The following is a 21,448-nucleotide window of genomic DNA, read 5'->3' as shown; positions in this document are numbered from 1 at the left end:
CTTCTGCAGTGAATCTAAAATCCATACTACAGATTTCACTCTTAAACACTGACCTTAAAATCTGCTTGCTCTAAAATCATTAAGCTGTGGCTATAGATAGATCAATTGTCGCTTTCTGTTTGTATGCAAATAGTCTGAGCAGCCACACACTGAGAAAGCATATGAAAAACTCTATTGTTCTTACATTTATATACCCATTTCTACTATACTATTTCTCCACCACAGCTCCTATACAACAAAAAACAAGATATGATAGAACAAAAAGAAGAAAATATAGAACAACAACAAAAAAGTGACGATTTGCTAGAGATTCAGGAATGAATGAAGTACTTGAAAAGGCACAATCTTTCCCACACTGTGATAGCATTTTCATTTCATTCCATTGCTCCACTACCAGTCACTATCAGTGTCACACTTCCTCTTTGTTCCCATTGCTGCTATCATTATTCAAATCTTTAACTTATTTAGCTTTTTTTTTTCCCCTAAGTATCATTATTAAAATGAATTAGTGATAAGTGCAAAAAGAAAAAAACAAACAAACCAAAAACAATGATATCCTTATTTCCAGTATGATAACACAAAAACTAGAAAACATACTGATATTCTGCTACCAAAGGAGCCAGAGGTGAGGTGGGGAAGGAAAGGCCAACCTTCCCAAGTGTCATCTTCTTTCTTGGAGTCTCCCATGTCTGGGGGAGTTCCAGAAGTTCCTAAATTAGACAATTAAAATTTGTCTGAAATTAGGCACCTATAAGCGTTTAATTCCACTTCTTGAAGGCCCAAATTGTAGAAGTACGGTTAACTCTCTGGGTTTAAGTGAGGTACGCACTTCATGCAGTGAACATACTCTTCAGAGCTGATGTAGTATGTCCTTGACTATGTGAACTCAAACTAGAGAGGCATGAGTACTTATCCACATACTCAGATTAATGAAACATGCTATTCAAAATCTTGTGCAGGCATCTAAGTAATGTTAGGTTAATCATCACAGCTATTTGATAATTATTCCTTTTTATCCACAACAGCTTTTTTCCTGCTGCCTTTGGTTCACATAATCACGGTAGAAACCCACTCACTTCTTTGCTCACTTGCCTTCCTGAGTCCTCCCTTCAAATCTCCTACCTACACGATGCATACAGATGCTTCACCTCTTACCTCATATTCCCTCCCTACTTCTGTTCTGCCTTTTTTCTTCATCTCTACTTTCTTTTTTTTTTTTTTAATGAATTGACAGCTGTTACTTCATCTAAGGCAAATCAAATACTTGTGAATTCATCTCATTCTTCATCTTTACAAATTACACATCCTAGAACATGCATGAAAACTGAGCAGCAAAAATAAATACATACAGTCAATAACAAAAAAATGAGTGGAGGACACTGAACGTATCTGCAGTGGACTGCATGAGTTTTATGTAAAGTGTGATTCAGCTGTCCTTAGCATATTGAAATTGGTGCTCATTTGGAGAGAAATAGACCATTTTTGCTTAACTTAATCACCATCAGATGTTCTTGAAAAGAATGTAAAAGGAAAATAACCCCCTAGGAAAATGATTTCTGATTTTACAGTGTCTTTTTTTGTTAAAAAATACATGATCCTTAACATAGAACTTTCATGCCAGCTTTCAGTCTGGAGCAAAGTTTTATTGTTGAGTTATAAGCCCCAGAAAATAAGGACTTATAATGTAAGTCCTGACAAGATCCTTAGCTATTGTGGTACAAATGACAATGGTATAACAAGTAGCCTGCTGCATATTCTTATGATAATAAATACACACAAGATAAAACATGCCATCTTAATATTCCAAAGCCATATAATCAATATGCTGATATACTGTGATACACCATCCTGAAATACAGTAGTATATATATTAATCTGAGGCATTATGCTGTTATAATTGCCCACCTAACTAGAAACAAGTAAAAAACACAAGTAATATCAGTATCATGCATTGATACAATAATGTTTTACCCTAGCAGATACCTCCTTTTATGCATTGATCTTCTTTTATTAAAACAGTGCTCAAGGTCTGCTTTTTTTTTTTTTTTTTTTTTAATATGCAATCAAGAATTGAACATTCACAGAAAAAAATCTGAATATGAAAATAATTTATATTGTCTTTAAGAATTGTCACTGGGTACATGCTTATATCAAAATATAAAATAAAATTAACTGATAGTCACGGGTACTGGTAATAATCAAATTAAAAATGATAACTTCTGTAGCATTTCATAATTTTGGTCAATTTGGTTCTAAAAGAGTAACATGGGCTAATACAGGTTGTCCCTGCCTGCAGCAGGGAGATTGGAATTAGATGATTCTGTCTTAGTTTCAGCTGGGACAGAATTGTTTTCTTCAGAGTATCTGGTATGATGCTCTGCTTTGCTTCTTCAGTTTTTGTTTTTTCCTTTTTTTCTTCAAAGATAAAACTATTTACTAAGATAGAGAAAAAAAAAAAAGGAATAATAATTATGAGAAATACATATATTTATATAATATATAATATATATATGATAGATATATATATAAGAACGTATATAATGAGTGATGCACACACAATTGCTCACCACCCTCAAACAGATGCCCAGCCAGCTGCCCAAGCAGTGGAATAGAAAGGCATGAACTGCTATCCCCTTCAAAACTCCTTTCTCATGATGTCATATGGTATGGAATATCCCTTTCAGTCAGGTTATATCAGCTGTCCTAATTCTATTCCCTCCCAGGTCCTTGACCCCTTCACTGCAAATGGCCTCAGCTCTGTACAGCACTGCTTAGCAGCAACTATAAACATTGGTGTGTTATCAACACTGTTTTTCTCCTAGAACCAAAACAAAGCATCATACCAGACACTCTGAGGAAAACAATTCCATCCCAGCTGAAACAAAGACAGAACCTAACTGGCCCTATATGAAGAGAGAAAAGCACAGTTACAGGAATAGAGAATAGGAATATGAACAACCTGTTGATCACTAGAAAAGTCATGAGAGTATCAAGAAACACAGAGTGTGAATACTGCAGCACGCAGATGTTAGACACAGGGAGAATGTGAATGAGGCAAAATTCTCTTCCCTGTTTCAAAACAGGGTGTTTGGAGTCATCTGGGGAGAGAGCACATGGGATTTACATCTCTGCCCCAGATCATGTATTGAGTGACTGAAACTGCTGCACTGACCACTCAGCCTCCCTCCAGGACTATGTTTTCTTTCTTGTGGGGCTTGGAGGTCATGAAATATGTAAAACTGCATGTATGCTTGAATAGAGTGTTTTGGTATCCAAGCCCATTTTAATCTCTTCGCTGTCAGTCAGCATGTTTTAACAAATGCTTACTTGTCTAGTTATATCAACAATCCTCACTTTTGGAGCAACCTACGTAGTTTTATTGAATTAGTGAACAGGTAAGTGGTTTGAATGTTTCTAGAAAGCATAAATAGTACTACTTGAAGACATTGTTTTACTCTACCCACTTGCAGTGTTAGAAATTGAGGAAAATAATATAAATGCAGCAATCTCAAATGATTGAAAGGTGTAGAATGAAAAGCTATATCTTCAGCAAAGCATTGAAGTAGTTTTTGTCTCTGTGAGGAACTGAAGAAGTTAATGGTGAGATTTTAGCCTGATTTCCTAGACAAATATGTGTTTTTATTGTCCTGTGCAGAATGGCTTCATTATCTGAATGACAGAGAAGTGACCATAGAACTTTTCTCCTTCAGGCCCTGTGGAGTGATCAAAAGGGAAAAGTCAATAGTTGACGAACTTTTGTTTGACAGCCTGTACAAGCCTATTGACTTAATTTCCTGGCACAATTCTCTTTTAATTTCTATAGCTACAGATCTGTACAAGTAACAGGCACATTGGCCAACTCTGCAGAGAGAAAAAAATGTGCAGAAAGGTTTGCCCACAAGATACCAGTTTCTTCAGGAAGGACTTCTATTTTGCTTCTGCCTTTCTGTGAAAAATCAGTGACAAGTAAGTTTTGGTTCTATACTAATCAATTTTATACTTTCCATAAGCATTAAAATTAAATCCCTTTGAAAGTGTGCTGTTATTTTATGATCCACAGGGTGATTTTTATTGTAGTATTTTAAATCTTCATTCAAACTTGACAACTTTAAGCTTTTCACAAGCACTGTATTTTGTATCAAAAATTGTTCAGAAAGAACATGTTGTCTCTCTACTGCTTTTACTGTGCATAAAATGGATTTAAAAAGAAGGCACTCCCAAGAAATTAAGCCCACAGGGAAAAAAAAAGCACAACAACAACAACAGAATACGATCTGAAGAAAAATATATTGTTGTTATACTCAGTTTTCATGCATGTATAACTCCCTGCTCTATAGCACATCACATTTTCTGGTTTTGTTGTAAAAATACTGTAGACATGGACATTCCACACTTTTAATATTTCCTACTGCACTAATACAGTTGTCAGACTATGGCACAAACATTTTTGGAAAAGTTTTCATTTTAAAATACACACAACCCCATAATCAGCCAGTCAATAAATATGCAACTTACATTTCCTTGCTATTGCAGTATGAAAGAGAAATAAAGGACACAGCTAACCTCAATCAGTAGCTAATTCCACTAAGAATAAACAGTAGTTTGGTATCTGCATGTCTATTTGATGTGCTCACTTTTCATGAAACACCACAATGGAAGTTATCATGTAACACTTGGGTGAACTGAGTAAATTAGTGAAAAGACTAGTGTGGGAGAATTTCATTTCTTTTGGAACTCAGATAAAAGTGTAAATAACATAACTTACTCAGAAAAGTTGAAAAATAAAGCAAAATTATTTGGACCTCAAAAGAAAAATGCCTGTGATACAAAGATATACGCAAGATATGAATAAAAATCCAAGAAGCTGACAGCTGTAATTTCTTACTACAGTCGGTTATGATGTAAACTCATTTTGTGTAAATAACCATTTGTACCTTCAACAAAGTAATGATGAAAACAGGAATTTAAAGGGATTCTTTTAATTATAAACACTATTTTAATGCAGTTCTTGTTTTTTGTTAACTAGATCTTCATAAAACAGCACTTTTATATTACTGTAACTTCAAACTCTTCATAGTGTCCTGCAGATCTTAAGAGAGCAATAAATGTCATCATATCATTAAAATTGAAGTACCTTATTTTATTAATGTACATCCTTAAATTACATATTTATATGCTATTGCATACATATTTAATGCATAAAGATAACCATGCTTAAAGGGCATTCAGCAAAACATCAGTATCATTTCATCAGTTCATCAGTATTTCAAGCTAGTGATTGATTTCCCAAATCAGATCTACAATGAATATAAATTGAGAAAGGCACAAATAAGAAGGCCAGCATGAAGTCTCGAATGCAGGTGAAATTAAAAATAAATACAGCTCTTCTGAAAAGTAAATTTTCCGTTTTCTGAAATAGATCCATGGGAAACACAGATAGCAACTGCAATTTTCAATTAAAAATATTTGCTCAGAGCTTTTTTTTCTCCTATATTTTTTAAAAAATCACATTCAAAAGATGTACCTTGTTTAAAATTAAGCAAGCAGATTTGTTTATTATGCGTCTGAGTCACAACATGATCTGCCCTCCTGTACATAATTTAAAAAAAAAAAAAAAAGAAGATATTGATTTTCATGCCCAAAGGGCTAACATTCAGAGAAGCAAAACTACAAACAAAACCCAATCTAAACTCTAAAAGGAAAGAGGTAGTGAAAATATTCCCGGAAATAGGAGAAGAAGCAAAGAGCTAGTTTCAGCATCCGTGCCTGCAATGGCATCCTAAGAGACATCACATACCCAGCTTGGAGTAAAGGGAGTGTGAAGCAGCTTCAAGCGCTACAGCTCAGGTGACAATGTTGAGCACAGGTTCAGATACCCTGCACACATAGCCCACTAGCACTGAGATCATGCACAGCATGGCTGGCACCTACATGAGCAAATTGCCAAGACTGGGTAGCTGAAGGCAGACTGCCCACTGGGTATGCTTCTGCACTGCTCTGGATGACAGAACAAGCTGGGGCGTTGCCAAAGGACAGCAATAGGTTGAAACAAGCCAAGTTATTTTCATGGAATATACTGAGAGTTGCCAAAGCAAGAATGATCATATTTTCATGCCAGGAAGTATTCTCAGCATACTTGAATTTATTAATACAGGTGTATCTAGAGAGACTGACAGAGGCACAGCTACACAGACATAGAGGCTTGGCATCCTTAACTGTAAAACATGTGCTGGAAGCCAGTTACAAACTTTTAAAATTGCTTCATGGATCTAATTTAGAGCAGCCTTTCATTACTCAAAATATTTAATTACATTGAAGTCTGAAATTTTTTACTGTGAGGTAACAGATCCCTGGCACAGGTTGCCTAAAGAGATTGTGGAGTTTCCTATACTGGAGATATTCAAAATCCATCTGTCTGCAGGTGACCCTGCTTGAGCAAGGTTTGGATCAGATAGCCTACAGAGGTCTCTAACCTCAACCATTCTTTGAGATACTGTAGAGTGCTTTCACTTCCATGCCATGGCAGACCGTTGCTTACATTGCATCAGATCAATGGCTTGCTGCACTTCTCCCTGAACTAATTGTAAAGCAGACCCAGATTAAAAACAACAGTTTTATTTCAACTGTATTGCAGTGCTGAGTGTAACTCAGATCAGTATGGATGTATGAAACTAGATCATGGTAATGACTGGGGTTACCAATAACCATACAATACACTGAGCAACAAGCTGTGGAGCTGGGCAAGAACTGAATAGCAAGGGGTGGAGAGGCAGAAATGGTTAAAGATCAGTTATTGCCAAACAGATCAGTTATTGCCAAACCTTCTGCATCACAAAAAAGTGGCCTATTCTGAACTTTTGAGTCCATCTCATTCAAGAGAAACATTAATTTCAAATATATTCTTTTTACCCTCATCTGGCCCAGTTTCTTTGAAAGAGACTAGGAGCACTTGCACAACTACCTACAACTGCTGAAAGGCACTTCAGGAAGCTGGGTTATCTGAGCAATTATTTATGGCCTCATCTGAAGCACAGTGCCTCACTGTAACAATATTGATATCTGAAATATAGATATCTGAAATATATGCTGGCAAATTCCCTTCGTGAAAACTCCTGCGTATAGTAGGGAGACACATTTTGCCAGCCAGTAGGTAATGCTGAACAAAGCTCATCTTTGAAGTTTGGAGCTCTGTAAGAGACTAGAATTTGGCCTCCTCTATGTAGTATAATGACTTCACAGAACAAGACTCAGTAGTTTTAAAAGGGCAGTAAAAATGACTATTTTTGTGCAGATACTCAAAATATGAAGGCATTTAAATCTGTTATTTTTCATCTTCCAGGAGTGTCTGCGTCCTATGTGACTTCTACAATGGGAACTCTGGTTTCAATGCAGAGGGGCAGAATGAGATGTAGTTTAAATGGGCATTTGGATGGAAATGGGAATATATAGATAGTCCTCTCATGACATAAATTAGGTTTCTGGAGTATTTCAGTTTGATGCTTCAATATGTCAAACTGATGTTTTTTCTTTGTAAAAAAAAAAAAAATGTTGATTGTTTTTATTATGTAAGTAGTCCTATGCATTTCATGTTGTTACTTTTTTTTTTTTAAGTCTAAATTAGAGCCATCTACATTTTTTGTTGTTGTTGTCTGGATATGAATTTTGTACTTCTACTATTTTTCAAAGGTCAAAACTAGAGAAGCTCACTGACATTTCCTCATGACTAAAACCAGGAACTTCCACTGGCAGTCTCCTTCTATCTTACTGTATTTGAGTCTACTCTTTAGCAAGTACACAACCACTTCACAGTGCCTCTATTAATATTTACAATTTGTAGCTAAACTAAAAACTTTCCAAGTGATGTCATTTCAGATGACTTATATGTGAGCATATAAATATCAGAAGAATTACTATATAATAGTCATGATATAAAGTAAGCATAATATGTAAATTTCAGTAGACTTTATTTCCTGTGTCTTGAAAATGATCTAGTTTGACATTAAAAGATATAAACTTAATCTGATACCATATTTTTTTGCAAACCCATATTCTGGAGTTTTGAGTATAGGTCAAATCAACATTTAATCTTATGATCTGCAAATGAAAGATGCAATAGCATTACAACCATGTAGACATCAACTCAGTTCTTGCTAGAGAATTTGAACAGAGAAAAAAAACAAAAGGGAGAGACAAATGTCTTTATGTTTTCAGTAACTCTATTGTTGATAAATAATCTTTCTTATTGAGCAGATAATTATTATTTTATAAGCTTCTCACGCTTCACGTGCAAATTGAAGACAAGAAATAAAGAAAAATTAACAGAAGTTCTTTACAGAAGAATATACATAAATTTTTTCTTTTATAAGAAATAAAATATAATGTATTGCTAAATATATTAATATGATAACGGTAGCTTGAAATAATCCTTTTGAAATAAAATGTGGGTGAAAAATGTGTGGAGAAAAGGAACAGATCTGTAATTTTTTATTCATAAGAAAATACTTATGAATGATATTTATGATTTTTTTTTCAAGTTGAAATGGTTTGCATGAATTGAAGAAGTATTATTGAAGTTAGTAGCTCATTTTTCTATGTACTGACCAGGCAAGTTGTCAATGAGTGCCAAAGAAATAGGCTTTTTTTTTTTTAATTGGCAAAAATCTATCACCATTTTCATATTCTTCTAATTGTGTTGGTATTCTTTGTCTTTTGATTTTATTTATCTGACTTTTTTATCGTCACAAAGTACTCTTTCCTCGTGATTCAATTTTATGAAATAATCTTCAATTGACAGTCATTTTCAATAGACTGAAAATGTATTTGCAAATTCGTTGAATTACATTTGATTCACTCAGTGGTTCAAGTGTTTCTGAGAAACTAAATAAATCATCTTCCATGTGTGGATTTTTATCCTTTTTGTAGTGATTGCTTCGATGTGTCATTTCACAAAATCTCTCTTAAGCAGTCACACAACTCTGACTTCACACCCCTTCTTCTCATTCAACTCTCAGAATGACAAAGAAGTTTGTCTTTTACCTCTTCTCTGCTCCCTTCTTCGCCAATCTTACGCGCAGAATCTGGCAAAGAATCATTTGCAGAAAATGCAGATGTCCATAGGTATCTTAATACATACATATGCAGCAGGCTTCAGAACTGAACCCAAATATATATATGAATATAAACTGCGTTGAAACGAGTGTTTAATTGGATGCTGAAGATTTTTTTTTCTCAGCTATGCAAACACAGTTCTTTCACTACTAGAAAAGACACATGAAGTTAGCCAAAACTATGACAGCCAATTTCAAATACCGATCCAGTAGTAAATAATATTTTGATCCCCAATATACAAGTAAAAAGCACTCTTTGATATAAAGCTTGTTACAGATGTCTAGATCCTGTAGAAAATCTCCCTGAAACAGCAGTATCTTATAAAACATAATGTAACTTCGAAGTTAGTCACAATTTCAGGAAGCTATTTACTGGAACTCTTCTATCTTATATTATTATATGACTCAAGAATCATAATTCCTTCAAGATCTGTAGTTACCAGTTTGGACCAATGTTTCTTGTAAAGATGACATTTATTTAAAATGCTGAGTGTTAGGTCTGTTCAAATGTGTCATTATGGGAAAAGTGATATCTGAAATGCTTCATTATGGGTGTGGTTCTTCTTTTTTATTTAGAAACAGAAAACAAATCTAGAAAAAGACTTTTTAAAAATGCATTTGTTAAAAATTTGTTGCTTTCAAGAAGTTCCTTGTAAAGCATTGTTCACCCAAATCATTAAAAAATACATATATTTTAGTCTTCTGGTTACTATTTTTCCCAAAGAAGCCAGACAATAAAATTGATGATTTTTTTTTCTTAAAAATACATTTTATTTAAAAGCATTGTTTCCTTAAAATTATTTTTTGATTATGTTATAGAGTCATTTATCTTCATTATATATCATTTGTTTGTGAATCAGTGTGATAGCTAACTAGTGCACTCATTTTTGGAAACTGCAGTGTTGGATATTCATCACTTGTGTCATTTTGTAGGAAAGCTGTTTTCCTCCAAATTCAGTGTTCTATGCCAGAATGTTTCTTATCTTCTGAAGTTGATAAAAATGCAAATAATGCAAATAATTCAGGTTTGAATAAAATAATATATATGAGTTTGAAAAGTGAGTCCACTTGAGGTTCAACGCTGCCAGATGCAAGGTGTTGCGCTTTGTCAGGGCAATCCCGGATATGCATACAGATTGGGAGAAGAACTCATTGTTAGCAACCCTGAGAACTTGGGGGTTCTGGTGGATGAAAAGCTGGACATGAGTGTACTCCTGCAGCCCGAAAGACCAACAGTATCCTAGGTTGCACCAAAAAGCAGGGTGAGGGAGGTCCCTGTCTATTTTGTCCTTGTAAAGCCCCATCTAGAGTACTGTGTCCAGGCCTGGGGACCTCAGTACAGGAGGGGTGCAGTGCTGTTAGAGCAGATCCAGAGGAGGGCAACAAAAATAATCAGAGGGATGGAGCTGAGTTTGTTCAGCCTGGAGAAGAGAAGGCTCTCAGGAGACTTCACTGTGGCTTTCCAGTATATGAGGAAAGCTTATAAGCAAGAGAAAAAACAACTTTTTACACGGTCCAATAGTGATAGAACAAGGAGGCATAGTTTTAAACTAAAAGAGGGTAGATTTAGCTTAGATGTTAGATGGAAGTACTCAGAAAGTGGTGAGGAACGTGAACAGGCTTCCCAGGGAATCTATGGATACCCCATCCCTGGATGTGTCCAAGGCAAGGTTGTATGAGGCCCTGGGCAGTCTGATCTGGTAAGTAGTAACCCTGCCTATGACAGGGCGGTTGGATGTAAATGAACTTGTAATTTAGTTAGGAAACAAGCAATTATTAAAAAAATTTGTAAGTTACAGATGTGGTCTTTTCCTTAATTATTGTGTCTAAGTTTACAGTGACAGGAAAGAATGTCTCAAAAGTAGGAGTAGTCTGTTATTCCTTGTGGCCTTTTTCAAGAAAGAGCTTCACACAGGATCCCTTCATATATTAAAAAGCTAATAATAAAGACCAAAACTTTCAAAACAGCAGTTGATAACTTTGCTGAGAGCTGCAGATATGTGTACTTCAAAAGAGAACTAATAAGAGAAAGAACAGTTGTACATTTAAAAAGAACCAATTTCTCAGAAGAGACATTGTCACTCAAATCCAAGCACAAGCAATGCTACTTACTGTTCCCAAGCCAGAAGTCCCGTATCAGGTGGCCTCAATACATGGAAGATGAGCAAAACAGAACTGAAATAGCAACAGGAGCATTCTCATAATATAAAAATAGAGGACAGATAGAGACAGGGAGAAAAATATCTCTTCACAAGGAATGGTAAAGCTGTAGAGGAGAGATCAAGATACCAAGCAACAGCTGGAAACTATGAACTGAAGCAGAAAGGGGGACTAATAGAAGTATCTTAATATTAATATTTTCCTATCAACACAGAGGCTGGCCAAAGAAGCTGGACTTAACACTGCTTTTGCTGGTTTATATTATATGATGTTTTCACATTTCAAAGAAATGCATTTCATGCAAAACAAACAAACAAACAAACAAACAAAACCAGAGTTGAAAAGTTGAACTGAACTGGCCATATTATTCTTTTAAAATGTATATGGGGCATTTGCTGAAGTAGTGCCAAAGAAAAAAACAAAAACACAAAACTGAGTCAGAACTTTATTCAAAGTAGGGCAGCTATGAAAATCCATTTAAACACCGTATGGGGTCATAGAAACAATGTGAGACTTTTGTGTTTATTTTGGTTACACGTCTAAGTAGATTTTTTTCAAATAAATTTACTAAGAAACAAGGATTATTGGTATATTGTTAAGTTCTGGACATATTAAAGAAATCTGGCTCACCTCCTTGATAAAAGATGACTTGGCAGAGGTTGTTTAAACCATACATAGGACACAGGGTGCTGCATAGGTTGAGTACAAAAAAGACTTCATTAACAATGGCAGGTATGCACTGTTATTTGTGTTTATGAAATTCAAATAAGTGGATGAGGCTGATAATACAGAAGCAGATACTACTTAGTGGAGCAGGAACAAATTTATCAAGAGTGCTAAGGAAGCAACACTGTTTTACCTTCTCCTACCCAAGCCGCATGTCATAAAGAGATGGGATAAAGGCTGACATGCAGCTGCACATTTCCTGAAGCCACATGAATGCATTACGCATTGTGCCATCAAAACACAACAAATGCTTCCTGGCAGTGGTAAATGCCTCCTATTTTATATCTACAGAAAAATAACTATGCATGAGTAGAGGCACAAACGATTAAACAGTAATTCTGGTATCAGACATGAAAGTATTCTCAGGAAGGGAAACCCCAGCAGGCCTTTGGGAATTCCCACTTGCACCAGTCCTAACCACGTTTCCAAGAAAATGCTGTGCTTACTTCCCTTCTTTCATTAAGGAAATATTATCAATACTTAATAGGCCTCATCATTACATTATTGATTTTTCTCTTTCTCATGCATCATGAGGTTCCTGGATTCAATTTTATAATGTTTTCAAAAGATCTTTTGATTAGGCAAGGAACAGGTATCCTAGGAAGTATGGACACAATCAAAACCTTAGCAAATCTAAGCAAAAGTACAATAATATCTATCTTGTTTTAGTGTTAATACATTTTAATATTTAAAAAAATCCATGAAAATAGTGATTTATTTGGGAAAGCTTTATTTAACTTAAAGCCAAAAATTACTTCATGTAATTGCTCAATGATTGCATAATAGGGGTACTGAGGAACTCCCAAGGAAAGGAATGGGATAAATAGTATCACTGGCTATTTGATAGTGTTGTGTACTCTCCATGTGCATTTGCAACAAATGCATCTCTTAACGCTTTTGGAACAGTGCTTATACATAACAACCATCAGAAAGCTAAGAACATTCATTCATGGTGTATCATGGATGATCACTGTACTCCTATGCATTAATAAGGACTGATGAGAGCACTTTACCTGGGTTTCAAAGATTGGTAGTGGCAAAATGCTAAAAGCACACATAAAGCAGCCATCCTGAGAAGTCGTCTGTGTCATTACATTCTCCTCCCTTAATCCAACCACTGAATAATCTAATAGCTCCTTTTCACCTGCAAGGCATTCAAATTCCTTCTTGGTCAGATAGATCTGAGCTGGTATCTGTACCTACTCAAAGGAAAATGTATGGATATATACCTTCCTAGCCCTGTGGAAAATGTTTCTCTTTGACTGAACTCTTGAAACACAGTGAGACAAGAGATTGACTTCAGGTTTTAGATCTTAGAAAGGTGAGAGGAGTGTTACCATCTCAGATAAAGATTTGTTATACAAGTGAAACATTTAAGACATTTGAGAAGCAGACCCAAAGAGACTCTCATGGTTAAATCACTTTCTTGGAAAATGATGCATTCAAATGTTCTCAAGGTGAGAAGAAGGTGAAAAAGAACTAAATATGTATCATCAGGATCCATAGTGAATGCTCTAACCGGTCTTTTTTGGCAATGCCTTATGCAGAATGTATTTGCTCGGTATGCAGTTTAAATAATTGCCAGGACAGACTCTGCAGAAAAGCTAGATGTTGAGATTATTACTGCTGGTATAAGAGAAACAGTGATCTACTCACCACTATCAAGAATTGATTGGTTCTGGAAATTACACTGCTGAAATAGAAGACTTTCAGCACCTCTAAAAACATTCTGGTAACATTAACATATAGGATGATTACATGCTTGGGATGTAAATCTAAGAGTAGACTGGCAGATATATTAGAAGATTCCCAGCTACTTGTCGCTGTGTCTCTTGGCATATTGAACTGGCTTTTACTACATAAATATATAAAAGACCACAATCCCTCAGGTGTCACCATCCATCTCATAACTGGTAGGTGACCTTCTGCTACAGATTTAAATGACATTAATGCAACATCTGCATTTTCTTGCAGAAACTGAGCACATCCCAGTCAGAATACCAGATAAAGTATGAAGAGCTTAAAGAGTTGTTAGTGGAAGTTCAAAGAATTTGGGAAGTCAAACACTTCACTTGCTTTATGTGCATTATGTGCACTTGCTTTGAAAGCATCAATGTCAGTATTAGCCACCTGACAACAGCAACTAAGATGTACTCAGATAAAGGAAAACAACAAAACCCAACAACAATCAGAACACACTTCTTTGCCCCCCAAAAAATGCACAACATTTTACATCATTACATCATTTTAGTATCTTAAAACCTCCTGACATCATAAGCACATTTAAGAAATAGCGATATGAGCTGTCTATGACCATTGGTTTTTTATTATATAGCCTATAGCTGCCCTACATTCCTCCTTTTTTGTCTCATTCTACCTTTTTCCAAATGAGAACAACCTCATTGGCAAACTTTCAGCAGCATTCTGTCACTTTATATCCAATCCTAAATTTTTCCAAATGCAAACTAATGACTTTGTGAAAGAAGTTTTGGAAAAAAAGGGAATTCTAAAGCACATCTGTAGGAAATTGAACAGTTTTGCAATCTGGGCAAAGCAGTGAGAATGTTTTTCTTGCACTGAAAATGCAGATTCCTTGTGCATCTCTGTACTCATAAAACAGAATACTCATGAAACAGAATACATTAATGTTCATCGGAATATATGTGAAGCTTAGTAGTTTTGCACTGAAAAGTGTCTTAAGTGAGATACTCGTCCATTCTGGATTAGTCTAACGTTTATGTGGGATCTGCACAAGACAGAATGAATATCCAATAACTGAGCTATCAACACCTTACAAATCTTTTCGTTGTAGCATCTCCCTTTGGGTTACTGTCATATGGAGAGAATGGCTATAGACTGACTTTAGAAGCTTCTGGTTACAGAAAAGGAGCTTGCCTAATAGAATACTTAGAATTTGCACTTAAGAGATGCAGCAGCCCCAAGTTTTCAAGACCATTCAGGTTCAGAGTAGAACCAAGGGCCAGACTCTTCCTCATGCAAACAAATAACTTGATCATGCATATGTAGCACAAGTGGAACAAGGAAGGAACGGAAAGCCTCTGAATTTCTAAAAAATTGCCCTGCAAGTTGCTGTGAAAACATAATTTTGTTTCATTTCTTTAAAAAAGCCCACGGTTGTACTTTGGGAATAGGAAAATTGATTCTCACTCAGATCTCTTTGGGAGAAAGACTACTGACAATTACTGACATTCCCCAGACACAGAGCTACAGATAACAGAGCTACATCTCCTAGGGACTGCTCCAGTTGCAGTAAGCCTCTTCAGATCTGCTTCACAACCTGCGGGGATAATATTTTCCCCAGTTTGTCAAGCATTCTTCAGCATGCTTTCTTGGCCAGTTATTCAGACCATGTTTGAACTTCCTTTTGCTGACCCTATTAGGAAAACACACTCTAATACTATCCACTGAGAATATCCCTCAGTGTAGAAGGACTTAACCCAACTATAGTATAGCATTACCAAAATATCCTGTGAAGCCACCTACTCAACCAACTCAGTGGAAATATATTCAACCTAGAGAATAAGTGTAGATTCATGTTTCAATTACTGATCTCATTTTGATTCATCTAAGATAAGTTTATCAAGGTATAACTGGGAAAAAGAAAAGTTTCAAAAATGAGTAGTATCTTTGCTTTGCTTTATGCTTTGTGTTTCTTTTTCTTTTTTTTTTTCTTTTTTTTTTTTTCTTTTTTTTTTTTCTTTTTTTTCTTAACAAATAAGAGAAGATACAGAAGCATCTTAGGAAAGTGCTAACTACCTGGGAACTAATTGAGGCAACTAAGCTAATGTAGGTCCTTTACTTATTAAGGGTATTAATCTCACAAATAAGAGAACAAAGAGAATTTTGCTGGCCAACAAGTCACAGAGCATAGCTCTGGGAAAACATAGCAGGAAAACTGAATACTTAAGAGTTTTTATTTTGGGGGAGGATTTCTATTTTCCATGCTACAAAGAAGAAAGAGGTAGAGACATTTAAATGTTTAGCATCGAGCTGGATAAATCCAAAATCCTTGAAATAAATCCCTAACTGTGAAATGAGTTAAAATGAATTTTGAGTGAATATTCTTCTTTTTCTGCCTTTGACTTGCTTGAAATGACTAAAAAATATAAACTAATAAAATAATAAAATCGAATAAAATTCGATCCAGATGAAAAGAAATAGGATAATAATAGCAGAAGAATGAATATGCAAAAAGCTAAAAGGATCTTAAAAATACATGTATTTGGCATTATTCCCAGCAACTGGGTAAAGTGTTTGCCAAGGGCCAAGCTTAAACCTGCACTGCTTGTGTCAGAGAGCACTTAGTTAAAAAAACTTTCCAAACTGGCAGTAGGACAACCATTTCTGACAGTAGGAAGGACATAAAGGGTTAGTAAGTAGGCAAAACTTGAATATGAACTACTTTTAGTAGCTTATATACCTTCTTGCTTAAAAATACTGTTCTCTGTACCAGTTCATCAAGGGAGCTTCAGTCAATGGGAAATTTCTGCTTCTGTCTCGTTTTCTGTCACTTGGACTCTGGAAGAAGGGCATCTGATCAGACTCATACATACTACACTAAGGGAACAGGCTCACTCTTCAGTACATGGTGGAGCTGGTACCTCCATCTGTTTTGCCATAAGAGTGAAGGACGTCAGTGTGCAGCACAAAGATTTGGAACAATTTCTCTCGCCTTCTGAAATGCTCAGGAAGCATTTGGAGCCAAGGCCATCTGACAGATGTCTGTTTCACTCAGGACTAATATCAGTGATCAGTATGGTGTAATATTTGTTTCTGCATTGAGGCTCCACCAACCAGTGGATGTAAGATGCTCGAGCAGGTAGATCATCTCATACATAATTTCCTAGTGTGTTTTCCAGGACCACGATTGTTATTAACATTAAATATAACACAGACTTTCAAAATCTACCTTGTAAATGTAAACCAAAATTAAACTGTAATACTAGATGTCATAAAATGCTATTATTTAAAATTATAGAGAAGAAAAAAAAATAATCTTAGGAAGCTGTTATTTTAGCCTAAGATTTTATTTTCATACAAATACAAAAGAAATTCCCAAAGTACAATTTTTTTTTTCTTTTAACAACTATCAAATACTACATCTTACACAGGAAAACATCCAGTCAAAACAACTTACTCCATAGCTGACTTAAAATATGACTTATTTCTTGGCAGTTTCTTAATGTTCCTCCAAATTAATACATTTCAGTAAATGTCTACAGTGGATGGATTTCTAACAACCCTAATTGACACTGACATTTTTGTTATATTGCCAGCCAATACTTTTTTGTTATTAGTGTCACACTGAAGAAGTTTGACACAAAATGCATTGAACTAAACAGATATATGCATTTAAATATCTGTATAAGTGAACAACTTTTCCTCCAGAGTTTCACTCACCTAGTTCATTCTCTGTGCTTACAAACAAACTGCAAATATTCTTCTCAGTAATAGAATGTTACCAAATCTATTTATCACTTTGTATCTGGTAATGATCAATTAGAATAAACATTTATTTTACTCTGAAGAAAGATAGAGGAATAAATCTGTACAAATATAGATACACAAGTAGACATTGGGAACACACACAGTCTAGCAAAGTGAAACTGCTTTGGGACTCATAAGATACAGAGTCAAATATAACTTCTGACACTCCTTTACTGTCCTATTTTCCAAAGATAATGTGCCTTTCTTATTTCATTCTCTGTATTTGCAAGACAGAGATAACGGACTCTATTGTTGGACAGACACATAATAAAAGAGCAAAGCACTTTTTGCCCTGACAAATTTCCACTGTGAATGGGTAAGGACAAGTGATATGAGGCAAGACAGTACGAGTTTAATTTATCCTGAAAACATCTGAGTTACTTTGTGAAGCTAATCTTAGTTCAATAAAAAAACTTATTCAAGTATAGGCTAAAAATGCAGTGCAGTAGCCAGCAAAATCTCTGCATTGGTTGATATAGCTGTACCAAGCTTACAGATTTTAGATTCTGTTCAGACTTTTGGGCTCTGTGCAAAGTCATGCTGCTCCTGTAAGCTTCACTGAATGAGCATCTCAAAAGATTGCTGCACTGCTAATTTTATTATAAGACCACTGTACCAAGTATGATGGTAGTGTGAATGTTTCACTGGTGGTACATACATCTAACCAGATCATCCCACATCAGAGAAACTCTAGGCCTTTTTCTACTCCCCTTAAAGTCATGTGTAAATCTCCCAATTCTGTTCAAGAGAAATAAAACAAGATGCTGTAAAAATAAAACTGAGAAATTACATATTATATGCCAAAATATGCTACCTTGCAAGCCTAGTTCTTACATTAGCCATCTTGCCAATTTCTACCAAGAAATGCTTGGAGGACAGGGTTGATATTTTATGCTTCATGCGCAAGAAAACTGGGGCAGCAATGACTGAGCCATAGAGTTGAGGGAATAATTCACAGTTAATAATTTATTATAGCTTTCTTTCTTCCATTTTGAACAGTTGTGAAAGAGCATTTTCCTTTCAGCTGAGAAAGGCAGTGGCGCACTGCGTAGCTCAAGGTGAGGAAGAGGCCATTAGATACTTTGCACCAATGGAGCCTGCCTTCTTGCTCAAGTCCTTTGCACACACATATTTGCTGCATGGTGTGCAGCCACTTGTGACCCAGTGAAGCTGACATGCAGGCTACAAAGCACCTGAAGAACAATAGCTTTTAGTCGTATGAGCATAAGATCTACGGGCCTTGATTTGGGTGTTCATAAGGTAACCGTCATCTGCTTGAGTTTCAAACGTAGCACAGGATACAGCTCTGAAAAGAAATCTGGGATTAGTTAAAAAATTTATAGTGCATTAATACTATCTATTTACTCATTAACATTTCCCAAACTTTGTAATTAAACTTGGTAGTAGTGGAGTTAATGAGCTGTTTATTACAAGTATAGAATAACTAGAGACAGTGAAGATTAATTCAGCTTAGATATTACATGATTTATTTACAGTAACAAACTGAAACAGGTCTTCTCTTGAATACAAGTCTTACACAAACAGTGTTAATTTGTAAATTTGCCATTCTACAGATATTTCTGCCAATGTTTGGCCATATTGCAAGACCATTTTGACTATTCATTAAGTTATGAATACATAACATGTTTGCAGATTGTGTATTTGATACACACTGTGTATCTGATGATGCTGATGATACATGACTATAAGGGGAAAAGAACAGGAGATTAGAGGTAAAGTATTGCAGCTAGCATACAACAAGCAGCCAAACTTTTCATTCTCTGCAGGGCAGAAAAGAAATTAAAACTAATAACTTATTGTTCATTTTCAATAATTGCATATTAAAACTTCAACTATGACTTTCACTGGTATAATCCACTATTCAGTAAAAACACATTTTAAGCAGCCACTCAGTAAGTTAATTTCCTATAATATTCTTGCAAAGTGAGCACAAAATGAGTTAGAGTATTGCCATGTAAAATGCAATGTTTCACTTTAATAAATGTTCGCAGATTTCACCCTTCATTATCTGCTTAGCTGTACTCATCTGAAAATAGAGAGCTTGTAAATACTACCTTTTTTGAGCATCAACAGCTGAAACTTTAGTTCAGATTTTTAAGGGCTGAAAATCCATAAAAGAATGGGAAGAAACATAAAATTTGGGGCTTTCTGAACTACAGGTTTTCTGACTCTTACATCTATACAAATGTAAAAGTATCTTTACGTCACTGATAAACAGGCCCTACAATTCTGTGATTCTGTGATATTATATATTTGCATGTATAGCTACATTACACATATAAAAATACACCAACAAAAGCAATAGTAAAAATTCCATTAAAGATCAACAATAACAGATCAATTCTAAACAATAAATTTAGAATTATTTTTTTAAGATACATATTTACTAACAGCTACAGTGAAGACAAAACAGGTTTAAGTCTTTAATTATAGACAAAAAACTCCCTACCACAACAGTACAAAACCAAGACAAGGTCCAATGTTTGTAGTAGTATGTAGATCACTTCAAAAGTATTGCTTCCTATTTATTTCCATGAAAACTAGAAGAAAGAGCACAATAACACCACTTGATAAAGCAAATTCTTAGCTGCAAAAGAATATTTTTAACATAGTTACCACCAGTTGCCAATATGGTACTCTTCAGTAGGAAGCATTACTTTTGAATCAATCCTTTAAATATGCATACTGTTGTTTAGGCAATGAAGCTGAGTAAAGCAACACCAAAAGTTTTAAATGAGATTTTCAAGTTTCATGTCATCACTGTGGTTGTTTCATCCTCAGACTGTATCTGCATGACGATTTGCATGACAACTCACACGTCCAAACAGCATGAACAACAACTCTGATTGCTGTTTAATCCTTAGGGCAAGAAGTCTGAACACCATTAGGTGACAATTCTCATTACCGATAAAATGGATTTTGCATACCCAATTAGATAAGCTAAGTGGGAATTTTTCTTTTAGGATGACATTCCTTTATCTGATGGCTTAATTTGAATTATCAGAGGGTAAGTGTCTGACATAGTGATAGGTGACAGTTCTTCACAGAGTGAATGCATGGTATTCTTTGCTCCTGATATATGAAGAAAAACAAAATGAGAATGCAACTGTATTTCCTCAATGGCTGCAGAAACTAAAAGGAAAATGGGGAGATACACTTCCTCAAGTAATCACATAGCCACTACTGCAAAACCAGAAGGGCATGGTTTTGATTCACGTTAGGCAGATTGTGTTCAGGAGAAGCTCCAACATACATTCTACATCATTAAAGTTAGGAAAAGGGTAGGCTTCATAAATTGTGTGAAAATGGCAAAATGATCTATGCACAATTACTTCTTTTCTTCTTCTGAAAGCTGATAGATATATTTTACAATAAGAAAGGTTCTAGGTGACCTCATTAAACTGGAATTCTGAATTTATTCTTGTATCCAATTACATTCTCTTTATACTCATATATATATTTCCATTGTACTCATATTTAGGCACTTACTTCACCAATGAACTTTTCCAACCTCTCTCCTTTCCATTCTCCTCTATGGGTTTATCTGTCTTGAATTTCATTTCTCTTTCCTTTTCGTCCTCAGAATTCCCTTTTCATTTGCTCCCAGTTATCCCTGAAAAAGTGGTATGATCAAGAACTTCACAGACAAGATTTCCAGCATCCTCCATCTTAAGTGTTGGGTACAAAGCATATAGACAACAATGACTCTTATGCCCTTTTTTTCCTCTTTATTTCAGCCTTCATAGGACAATCAAACTACTGACCTCAGAGTTCTTCCTTCCTTAAAAGTGATCCCAAGAAGGCAAACTACCTTGTCAGCATCAATTGCAAGCATTTGCCAGATGTATACATCAGGGATCTCTAGAAAGTCCCTTAGTTGTTCTACAGTTGTTGTAGATGTAACAAATCTCTGGACAGACACAGGA

At 35.3% G+C, this 21,448-nt stretch overlaps 1 long non-coding RNA gene across 1 annotated transcript; it reads right to left on the bottom strand.

The window, feature by feature from the left end:
* Window positions 1-17,038: 17,038 nt before the first annotated feature.
* LOC125699552 (uncharacterized) lies at window positions 17,039-21,448 on the bottom strand. The gene is made up of 3 exons (XR_007379609.1): window positions 21,287-21,448; window positions 21,012-21,135; window positions 17,039-18,807 (listed from the first exon to the last, which is right to left on the bottom strand). It is a non-coding gene; the product is annotated as an uncharacterized LOC125699552 (long non-coding RNA).

This window comes from Lagopus muta, chromosome 1, assembly GCF_023343835.1.
Source record: "Lagopus muta isolate bLagMut1 chromosome 1, bLagMut1 primary, whole genome shotgun sequence".
NCBI lineage: Eukaryota > Metazoa > Chordata > Aves > Galliformes > Phasianidae > Lagopus > Lagopus muta.
Note: the sequence above shows the minus strand (reverse complement) of the source record. Positions and strands in the feature narration are given on the sequence as shown.